At 48.9% G+C, this 12,153-nt stretch overlaps 1 protein-coding gene across 23 annotated transcripts in view; it reads left to right on the top strand.

The window, feature by feature from the left end:
* UBAP2L (ubiquitin associated protein 2 like) overlaps nt 1–12,153 on the top strand; it is an 889,182-nt gene that overhangs the window by 467,803 nt on the left and 409,226 nt on the right. The window lies entirely within an intron of this gene.

Raw genomic sequence — 12,153 nt, 5'->3', positions numbered from 1 at the left:
AAAAGAACAGCAATTTAGCACGAATTTAAACTGTGAAGGCAATTGGATCAGCGTATAGTTAAGGAATTTTGTGGTGAAAACCCGCAAAGACTTTTGAAGAAAGGCGCAGTGTGTCACCGAAGTAAATTATACAGTGATCAGCAAAAAAAAAAATTTTGAAGTATGTGCCAGAAAAATTAAGCATAAACTGTGAGTGCATATGGTAGGAATAAAAACAGGAACTATGAAGGAGTTTATAATGTGTGAGAAGCCTCAATTACATAGTCAACAGTATCGAGCAACTGCCATGAACAACCGCCACAAGCGACTGTCATCGCCAGCTGAAGTCAATGACAGCTGAAAACGCGCACAAAATGATAGACTAGACTTCAAGCATGCATCGCAGCAAACGAGCATAAACAGGAAATTGACTCAAACGCTTCGAATTGGTAAAATCAACCCGACGAGCAGAAACATCGAGACTAAGCAGTGTCCTAGGCAGTGAATTACACAGAAAAATTGGAACAACATTACCAATAACAATATAAAGTGAATGTTTGCTCATAGGTAAAGAGCGGCCGGGAAACTGAAAGTACGGCCGGATAGCCATGATTAATTAGGGGAGGAGAAGCCGCAGAGCGCACGCTGGGAGAAGCCCTTTGATGTGGTGGCGGCCGTGAAAAAATGCAATTAGGAGGGAGGGAGGGAGGCTGATGCGCGTGCTTGTTTGGTCACGTGATTCACGTGAACTCGAAGAAAACCGCACCAAAAAACCCTTGGTTTCACGAGTATTTTGAGCACTTTAATTCTCTCCATTTCCCATTCCTTCGGAATGGAAAAGGCGAGACCTAAAAACTGTTCCATATCAACCATCTAGAGCTGCTAGCAATATTCTTAGCACTCAAGACTTTTCAACTTCAAATACAAAACAAAGCTGTCCTAATCCGGACGGACAATATGACAGCCATGCACTATATACAAAAACAGTCTCTGTAACTGTCCCAGCTCGCACAGAACATTTGGAGATGGGCCATTCCTCAAAACATACATCTGTTAGCAGAACACCTTCCAGGGGTTCACAATCAGATTGCAGATCTGTTAAGTCAGCAATTACAACAGATTCACGAATGGGAACTACATCCACAAGTTCTTCAGCCATTCTTCTAAAGATGGGGTCATCCACACATAAATCAGTTTGCCAACCACGAAAATGCTAAATGCCCAGCCTTCGCCGCCAGGTTTCCACACCCGCTGTCCGTAGGCAATGCAATATAGATGAACTGGTCAGGCAGATTTGCGTACGCTTTTCCGCCTCTCCCACTGATTCCATTAGTTGTGCGCAAGATCAGACAACAGTCTCTCAAACTGATCCTGGTAGTTCCCACATGGGCACGACAACCATGGTTCACCACACTGTTAGAACTCTCTAGTTCCACACCAAAAGTTACAACTAACTCCATCCCTGTTAACACAGAACCATGGAGAAATCAGACACCCAGACCCAAACCAACTGAATTTGGTGATCTGGCTCCTGAAGTCTTAGTTTGGTTATCTAAACCTACCACCAGACTGTATGAACATTACTAAAGAGGCTAGGAAACCCACTACCAGAGCGTGTTACGCCGCTGAATGGAAAAGATTCGCAATATATTGCAAAAATAATCAGATTGATCCCCTGGATTCTTCCATCCAAAATATCATTTGTTACCTTTTACATCAACAAAGGTCTATTCTGATAGATACATCTGCCAGTGGATTCCTCACCTTGTGAATAACCCCTTGCGTCAGCAACATTCAGTAATTCTTTCGTAGCTTCGCGCCGACGACGTCATAGAGGCACGGCATCACGCGTGACTCCGCTGACGTCACCGACACCATATTAGGCCCACGCCGGCGTGATGACATCGGTTCCCTTTTTTCCGCGTCGTCGGCGCTAACGGTTTTCTAGGGATCGTCCGTAGCTATTGCAGTAACCTTGTTACTTTGTTATATAATTGTGCTTCATTGTCTTCTCTCTCGACATGTCTTCGAAGAAGACTGATTTTATAGCTTGTGGGGAATGTGGCAAAACCATGTCCATTACGGATCCACATGAATGCTGCGTATGGTGTCTTAGCTCCGACCATGACGTCGAAGACTCTCGTCTTGCAAGAAGACTACACCAAAGGCCCTTCGGGAGAGAGAAACCAAGCTTCTCGTGGCAAAACCTAAAAGCAGAAAGGAGAAGAAAAGTTTGAGGTCGCAAACTCGGCGGTCAAGGTCTCATTCGAGGTTGCGCTCGGACTCGTCCTCGGCCCATGCTTCAAGATCTTCAAAGAAGAAACATAAGAAGAGAACCCATGTGTGAGAAGGTGGCCTGATATGCAGTGCTCACTATTCTAGTGAACACTATGTATCAGTCCAGCAACCCTTATTGATGATTGGTTGTAAGTCAACCTTATAGACCAGCTATCCTAGTAGCGTGGATACGAGCAGTCTAAGGCTAAAGACTCGAGAGGGCGCGTTAAGCCAGCTGTTTACCACACATATACCCCTTGAATACCAAGTGAAAGGACACCACACAAGTGTTATGAAAATAAACAGTTATTTATTTAAAGATCACAACAGCCCTGTACTCTTTATGAGGACAGGGTACTAAGCACAAACCAAAACTCTTACAAAAATACTTAAGTTAGCACAGTATATACAAATGCCCGAGGGGCACGGAAAACCATATACTCTGAAAGTGGAATGCGAAATTCCTAGCAGGTAAGTACAGTACTAATAGCTTTTGGAATCGCTAGGACTTGACTAGGGAATCGTTAGATTATGTCTAGGAGGCCTAGGGGACTCGGGTGCAGTGTGTGCACTCTCACGCGAGATGCGGGACAAAAGTCTATGGTAGCTAGGAATTAGAAAGTTAGTGTTCTCGGGCGAACCCGACCTGGTAGGGAGAAAACGAAAGTAGATTCTGACCCTTGGATAGTGAGGCTATGCTGGGGCACCGAAATGCCGAAGTTACCTAGCCCAGGGGCTGCAGCTGCATAGGTCTGAAAAGACGTCGGGAATCCTCGTAGACGGACCAGGAGCCGGAAGAAAAGATGCTGGCCGGTGACCAGTGAAGAAAGTTCAGTCGGATCCAAGCCTGGATCTTGAAGATAGATGACACCTGAAAGCAGAGGGGACCAAGTTCGAGACTACTAGCCAGTAGTCAGTGGGCACCAGGAGGGCACCGGATGGTAGCCACCTCGACAAGGTGAGTGGGTGACGCTTGACTCGAAGATCTCACGGACCAGGAGGCGTTGTCGGCGACCAGGATGGAGGATCGAGCTGTCCCACGAAGATAGAAGCTGTCGGCGTCGCTGGACCCAGGATTGGGCAACAAAGCCTTGGCAAATTCAAGCCCACGCGGTGGACCTAAAATGGCGTCTGGAGTGGACCAGGAGGGTCCGGGGTGCCTCTCTTGAAGAAGGAAGCAAAGGCCAGCCTGGAGCAACCAGACCAGCAGTCGTGAAGTCGTTGGGCGTCGTTCAGAGGGCCACAAGCCAGCCGGCTAGTAGCCAAACAACGCGGTGCACAGCAAACAGCAGAAGGGCCCCACGCAGATCGTGGAGATGCAGGGGGGCTGATCTTGGGTGCTGGAGCTGCGCAGGGTCGGGGCTTCTCGGACCCCAAAGCACTCACCAGTGGAGGACACGGTGGGCTTGCAGTAAAGATGTCGTGCAGTCTTGGCGATCGTCGGTCCCTCGAGGTCTCGTCGCACTCACGATTCTCAGCTTTGCTGTAGAGGTGAGTAGAGGTCAGAGGTGCCAGGGAAGCCGGGTCTCGTCGAGCTGGGTCGTCGGATTCGTGATGAAGGACTTGCAGCAGACCGCAGTGTTCTTTAGGATGGTGCCTGCGGATGCAGGGTGACTACTCCTTAGCCACAAGGGAGAATCTTGAAGAAGAAATCGTGAAGTCTTTTCGAAGAAAGTGGTATCTTGATTCCAAAGATGATCTAATTTTAACAGGGGGCCCGCTCCCATCTTTATACTAAAAAAGGGGGCTGACCCGGTGACTAGGTCCTGCCTATGGGTGGGACTAGGTGGGGGGTGGTTACACCCCTCAGCCATGCCGGACTTCCCCAGGCCAGGGGCTGGTGTGCCCCTGGAACTGGTTCAGACCGGCCTATGCGTAGTGAGCACCGGGGTGCCACTCAGCAGTCACCTTCCTGTAAAGCCCTGCCTACCCAGGATACACAAAACCATGTCTGGGACGGTGCTAGCACCGCCCCTGACAGGAAACCCTTTGTCCAGGCTCCCCTCGCTGGAAGGACTCCCAGCTGTAGGGGGTCAGACTCGTGTCTGTGGTGGCAGCATCCATTTTGTGGAGCTGAGGCTTCAGTTAACTTTAACCGGGGTTCACAGTTACATACATGTCGTGTCCCTCTAGAAGGGTGGAATGCTAACCCCGTCGCCAGAATTGGCGAGGGGTTAGTATTCCAATTCGTATGACACCTTACTCGACATGTTTTGATAAAGCAATACCAAAGATAGCATTTAACCGCGAGGATTATAATGCACTTAAGAGTATATGGTATGCGATATCATGGAACAGCTATTAGGACTTGATTCCGCAAGCTGCAGACAGGCTCAGCTCATGCCAGAGCACCATCTCACACGATTCCAAGCACTCTGCCTTCAGGATTGTCAAGGCCTGCCATAGGAGTGACTGATAGGAATCTGTGTGTCCATTTTAGGGTTAGGTATAGGTATACTACACCTACAGCAAAGGGTGATTACACGACTTTGCCCCAGCTGTCATGCAGCCAGTTGTGTCAAATTTAGGAGGCCAGCCAGGGGTGGCATAATACATGCTGCAGCCCCTGGCAGCCCTGGGTACACCTATGCCCTGAGTTACAGGGTCTGATAGGGTGGCCCAGTACCAATTGGAAATGTACCTAGGGTACATGGAATCCATTTTAAAGAGAGAGCAGTAGGCCTGGGGTCCTGATTGGCAGGGTCCCAGGTCGACTATGTCCAAAACCAGCTAAAACACAGGGCAAAAAGTTGGGGGCAACCATAGTCAGGATGTACCTTCCTACACCATGAGTCCCGGCGTCACTCGAGGAAGGACTCTGGTTCAAAGCCGAAGTCACAGGTGAAGCTGGTTGAGAAGGTAGTGGTGGCTTCGGAAGAGCAGGACGCCAAGGGTGAAGTGTTGCATGAGAATTTGCCAGGTTCACTGAGGCAGTTACCGAATCCATCTCCGGTTCCGTCCCATCCTTCAGGTCGGGAGAATGAAGGTGAGGAGGAGGAGGTGGTTGGTTAGGGAGAGGCTCCGTTGCCTGCGAGTCCGTCGACTCCGGTGCCCCAGCCCGAATAGGAGGTCGACGTCGTATCGACTCCGCGCCCTCGAGCGGCCCGAGGGTTCGTACCCAGCCTTCCCGGCTTCAGGTCAGGATCCGATGCAGTTCCTGAATGCTATGTTCAGAATATATTCCAGGGCTATGTACCCCACTGGGGCTGGTCCCACGGGTCCCATGGCGTTTAGTCTGGGTGTTCCCCAGACCTATGCTCCTGCATCCTTTATGCCGGCTCCAGCGCCGCATTAACATTTTCCGACGCCGGCTAGGCCTTCGACTCCGAAGCCATCTACGCCGTCGACGCTGATTCCTTCAAATCAGATTCCTTCAACTCCGATGCCGAACCCTGAACAACCTTGTGTGAAACTAACTCGTCCGACGTCCGGATCGGCGCCGGCACCGGCTCAGACGGAGTCGACAGTGGATCCGTCGCCATGGTATGTGAAGCACAGGTCGAGGCGTGAAGCCCAGAGGCTTATGGAGGACGAAAGGTTTTGTGAGGAAGATATGGAAGAGGGTGAGCTGCAGGAGTTTGAGGAACCATTTGATGACCTGAGGGTGGCTAGTGGCCTGGAACTGTCTCCTGAGTGGGATATAGCCTCCGTTTCGGATGCACCCTCTAAAGATGTGGCTCCATACCATTTCGTGATAAGGAAGGCAGCAGACTTACTGAACATTACTCTGCCTACTCCTGAGTTTAAGTCAAATATTCTCACATAGGTTCTTCATTCATCATCTTCAGTGATTGAGCCAATGCTGCCATTTAATGATGCCCTAGCAGAGCCAATTTTAGAAGTTTGGAAGAAACCTTTATCAGCTCCTGCAGTGTCTAGGGCTGTTGCCAGGAGATATGGGGTTGCTCCTAATAACCTGGAATTTTTGTCCAGACACCCTCTGCCTGAGTTTGGTGGTGCAGGCTGCCTGTTCCAAGAGATCAACTGGAGCTTTTCCACAGGTTCCTGCTGAAAAAGAGTCGAGGAAACAGGATCAGGCTGCTAAAAAGGTTTTCTCCTCTGCCATCATGGCGTTGAAGTCCACAAACGCGACCTGCCTGATGGGGCGTTATATCCACGCCCTGATGGATACTGTAAAACAGTTGGTGCCAAAGATACCGGAGGATGATAGAAAAGACTTCCAGGAGGTAATCTCGGACACTCAGGCTGCAGCAAGGCAGGTGATCCAGAGTATTTTGGACACAGCAGAATCTGTGGCGAGAGTCATGGGCTCTTCGGTGGCTACGAGGAGAGCTGCATGGCTTAAATCTGAGTTTTCAACAGATGTCCAGTCTGCATTAATGGATCTACCCTTCGACTGGTCTGGTTTGTTTGGCAAAAAGGCAGACGCTGCTTTAGAACGTTTTAGGGACTGCAGGGCGACTGCTAAGTCGTTGGGCCTTCAGACCAGGGGCACCTTTGAGAAACACTTTAGAGGGTTTGGCAGATCTTCTTTTCGTTCCTACAAGTCAACTCAGCCGCAGCAGCAGCAAAACACACTGTACAAGGCGTACAGGGGCAGACAGAGCTCCCAGAGGTCGACAAGTCGCCTCCTCCTCTTCTTCCCCTTCCCCTTCCCATCCTCCTGCCAAGGCAGCAAAGCAGCCCTGGATCCGCCATTCCGGATCATGCGGGCCCAGTGGGGGGGGGCTGGCTTACCCATTTCCTATGAGATTGGGAATTGATTACATCGGATCTTTGGGTTCTCAATCTCGTGGAGAATGGGTATGCTCTTCCCTTTCGGGAGTTTCCCCCAAATTACCCTCCTTGCCAGGGTTATTGTTTGGAGGACCACCTGCTTCTCCTGCAGGAAGAAGTCCTGGCGCTGTTCAGAAAAGGTGCGATAGAGGTGGTTCCAGAGCAGGAAAGGGGTCAGGGATGCTACTCCTGGTATTTTCTGATCCCCAAGAAGGATGGCAGGCTTCGGCCAATCCTGGATCTCAGGATCTTGAACTTGTATCTGAAGCAGGAGAAGTTCAAGATTCTCACCCTTGCTCAGGTTCTTCAGGCGCTGATGGAAGAAGACTGGATGGTGTCAATCGATTTGCAGCATGCATATTTTCATATTCCCATCTTGAAGTCGCACAGAAAGTAACTCTGTTTCACGGTTGGGTCGCAACACTACCAGTTTGCGGTCCTTCCGTTTGGTCTTACTACTGCGCCTCGAGTCTTCACCAAGGTGATGGCAGTGGTGGCAGCACATCTCAGGAGGTCGGGGATACCTGTATTCCCGTATCTGGACGACTGGCTGATCAAAGCAGAGTCGCCGGAGAAGATGCTCCATCACCTGCAGGAGACAACTCAGTTGTTGCACAGGTTGGGTTTTTCGATAAATGTACCCAAATCTCACCTGATGCCCTCCCAGCGCAACTTGTTCATAGGTGCGGTACTGGACACTACTGTATGCCGTGCATTCCCTACTCCTCAAGGGATTCGCGACATACAGGAAATGATTCCTTTGTTTTTCAATGGAGCGGTCGTTCCAGTCCTGAAGGTCCTTCGCTTGCTCGGTCTGATGGCTTCTTGCATTCTGCTGGTCAACCATGCACGTTGGCACATGAGGGCACTCCAGTGGTGCCTCCGCAGGCAGTGGTATCAACACAACGGAGATCTCAGGGAGACAGTGAGGATCTCCAGAGAAACTGCAGCGGATCTGACTTGGTGGAGTGTGGAAGGCAATCTGCCACAAGGAAAGCCTTTTCATCTAACTCAATCTGTGGCCACAGTGATAACGGATGCATCCACTCTAGGGTGGCGTGCTCATCTAGGGGATCTGGAGATAAAAGGTCTTTGGTCTCCAGAGGAAAGGTTTCTTCACATCAACCTTCTAGAGTTTGGGGCGATACGGCTGGCACTCAAGGCCTTCCTCCCTTTCCTTCGCGGTCAGTCAGTCAAGTCCTGATGGACAACACGACCCCGATGTTGTATGTCAACAAGCAGGGAGGAGTGGGGTCAGTGTCTCTGCAGAGAGGCTCTGCATCTCTGGTCCTGGGTGCAGGACCATCAGATTTGTCTGATGGCAAATCATCTGGCCCGAGTTCTGAACGTTCGTGCAGACACTGTGTTGGCAGTTCCCGCCGACCACGAGGTGAGGCTCCATCCAGAGGTAGTTTGTCAGGTCTTTCGGACTTGGAGAACTGGATCTGTTTGCCACTCACGAGAATGCTCACTGCCCGTCATTCTGCAGCCTCCAGTTTCCGATGCAGGGAGCCTTGGGGGACGCGATTCAGTTGAGTTGGGACTCGCAACTCCTTTACGCGTTTCCTCCCATACCCTTGATTCCTCGGGTTCTGAGGAAGGTTCGCGAAGACCGGGTCCAAGTTATATTGATTGCCCCGGATTGGCCAAGAAGGGTGTGGTATACAGATCTTCTCCACCTCTCCTCGTGCTCTCCGCTCAGTCTCCCTCACAGGGCAGATCTCCTCTCCCAGATGGAGGGGCAGGTTCTACACCCCCACCTCCAGACCTTACACCTTCATGTCTGGAGATAGAACGGTGTGGTGGATGTCATTTTGTCAGCCAGGCATGACTCCACTAAGTCCATTTATTCCTATAGATGGTCTAAGTTCGTTGCTTGGTGTGGGGAGAAGTCCATTGACCCTTTAAGGGCTCGTTTGTCCAATATTCTTCAATTTGCTCTTTCCTTGGCCCAGCAGGGTTTTGCGGTGGCAACTATTAAGGGTTATTTGTCGGCCTTATCGGCTTTCCTTTGTTTGCCGGGCCAGCCCTCTTTGTTTGTCACCTATCGTTTTATGGTTCTTTAAGGGCCTTACCAAAAAATGTGCTACTCCTTTTATTGTGCCTCAGTGGGACTTGAACCTTGTACTTACTTTCCTGATGGGTTCGCCTTTTGAGCCATTACACAAGTGTCCCTTGAGGCTTTTCTTTCAAGACTGTTTTTCTGGTAGCAATTACCTCGGCAAGGAGGGTAAGTGAGGTGAAAGCTCTTAGTTCAAAGCCCCGTTTTTATCCATTCATGCTGATCGAATGGTTCTCAGGACCAGGGCTGCTTTTCTGCAGAAGGTGGTAACTCCTTTCCACCTGGGGCAGTCCTTGACCCTCCCTACCTTTTTATCCTCCCCCTCACCCTTCCAAGGAGGAGGAGAGACTTCACCACCTGGACCCTAAGAGGGTGGTGAGTTTTTACCTGGACAGGACGAGAGAGTTCAGGTCGGATGACCAGCTGTTTGTTGGATTTGCTGGCTGCAAGAAGGGGAAGGCTGTGCACAAGCGCACACTCTCAAGATGGATAATTTTATGCATCCAGATCTGCTACTCCCTGGCGTGTAAGGAACCTCCAGAGGGTATAAGGCTCCTTCTACTAGAGCGAAGTCTGCATCATCTGCTCTTTCTAGAGGTGTGCCTGTACAGGACATTTGCAGAGCCGCGACTTGGGCCTCCCTCTACACTTTCGCGAAGCATTACAGCTTGGATTCCGAGGTGAGGAGTGACGGCCACTTTGCGCGCTCTGTCCTCCAAGATTTCTTGGTATAGCAGAGTGGACACCCTCCTCCGGGAGTGGGGACTGCTGTGTGACTTTATTCACAAGGTGAGGAATCCACTGGTAGATGTATCCATCAGAAGAACAAGTTACTTACCTTCGGTAACGCTTTTTCAGGTAGATACAGTATCTGCCTGTGGATTCCTCACTGACTCACCCGCCTCCCCGTTGTCCACTCTTCTATACCTGAGTAATTGTAATGTAATGTGTATGTATGTATGTATGTATGTATGTATATATATATATATATATATATATATATATATATATATATATATATATATATATATATATATTTTATCAAAGGAAATGTTTTATTTTAGATGTTTTTCCTGTATTGGCTTCACACTGTGTGTATTATCTTGACATTTGTTTACTGTCATCGGTCCGTCCGTGTGCCTCGAAGGCACGGAAAAAAGGGCGGAACTGATATAATCACTCCGGCGTGGGCCTAATATGGTGTCGGTGACGTCAGCAGAGACGCGCGCGATGCCGTGCCTCTTTGATGTCGTCCACGTCGATGCGAAGCTACGAAAGAATTTCCGAATGTTGCTGACGCAAGGGGATATTGACAAGGTGAGGAATCCACAGGCAGATACTGTATCTACAAGAAAAAGCGTTACCGAAGGTAAGTAACTTGTTCATTTGGCATATTCTTACATACGCCTGCACCTTGCAGCAATTTCAGCCTATTTACAAAACAGGCAACATCTGTGCCTCTTCAGAGTTCCTGCAATTAAAGTGTTCATGGAAGAATTAAAAAGAATAATCCCACCCAGGTTACCACATTCTCCTGTGTGGAACCTAAATATTGTCTTTACAAGACTTGTGGGACCCCTTTTTGAGCCTCTACATAAATGTGAACTGCAATTCCTAACATGGAAAACTGCTTTCCGCGTTCCCATTACCTCTCTCAGAAGAGTAAGTGAATTACAAGCTTTCACTATACAAGAACCATTTTTTCAAATGCATCCTAACAAAGTGGTTCTTAGATCTAATCCATAATTTCTTTCAAAAGTCATCACTCCTTTTCACCTAAACCAGTCCGTAGAGTTACCAGTGTTTTTCCAAAACCCAGACTCTGCAGTGGAAAGAGCTTTACACACATTAGATGTTAAAAGAGCTCTGTTGTACTATATAGATAGAACTAAACCCTTTTGAAAGACAAAACAACGGTTTGTCGCTTTCTCTCCTCCGCTCAAAGGCAAACCCATGTCTAAGGGCGGGATTGCGAGGTGGATTGTAGAGTGTATACAAATATGCTATATGAAAGCTAAACGTACATTAATAGTTCTTCCTAGAGCGCACTCCACTCGCAAACTAGAAGCCTCTATGGCTTTCTTAGGAAACATACCCCTAGAGGACATATGTAAAGCAGCAACATGGTCTACACCACACACCTTCACTAAACACTATTGTGTTGATGTGCAAGCCAACCAGCAAGCTGCAGTAGGTCAAGCTGTCCTTAAAACTCTTTCAAACCACTGCAACGGGTACAAGCGACCACCACTAGGGGAGCACTGCTGCACAATCTATGCTAAGTTTACAATCTGCAGCTCATATGCCTCGAATGGAAAATGCTACTTACCAGTATGCATCTGTTCTTGGCATGTAGAGCTGCAGAGTTGTACACGCCCTCCCGCCTCCCCGGGACTTGTATCCTTTCCAGTTTTCATCTTACTTAGATGCACACGCAAGGACATCCCTTTTTTCTTCACTTCTACTGACTCCATTTCCCATCATGACGAAAAACAATCTAACGATGGAGCCGATGCCCTTGCGCAGTATTGTCTAAGGGAGGAGTCGCCTATCTCGGGACTAACGAAGACTTCTTCCAAGAAGTCAACCTGCAATCATCCGAGCCCAACACCAGGTGGCGATCTAATGCGAAGTGTACAACTCTGCAGCTCTACATGCCAAGAACAGATGCATACTGGTAAGTAGCATTTTCCTTCAAACTACTGTAACAGATACCAGTGGTTGCCACTAAAGGGAAAGTACTGCTATGCAATCTATGTATAGTGTGAGATCTGCAGCTCGTATGCTTTGAACAGAAAATGCTACTTACCAGTATGCATCTGTTCTTGGCATGTAGAGCTGCAGATTCACACACGCCCACCCACCTCCCAGGCTACATTTATCTGTTCCAGTATTCTTATTTAGATACAACATACATGGACATCTTTCTGTTCTCACAAAACTCTACCGTTTCCCTTTTTGGCGAAAAAACTATCTGAAGATGGAGTCTATGCCCATGCACACTATTGTCCAAAGGAGGAGTCGCCCAACTTGTGACTTCCAAAGACTTTTACAAGACAGTAACAAACTTCAAACATCCGAGCCCAGCACCAGATGGC

This window comes from Lissotriton vulgaris, chromosome 12, assembly GCF_964263255.1.
Source record: "Lissotriton vulgaris chromosome 12, aLisVul1.2, whole genome shotgun sequence".
Classification (NCBI taxonomy): Eukaryota; Metazoa; Chordata; class Amphibia; order Caudata; family Salamandridae; genus Lissotriton; species Lissotriton vulgaris.
This window is presented reverse-complemented; position numbering and strand designations above follow the sequence as displayed.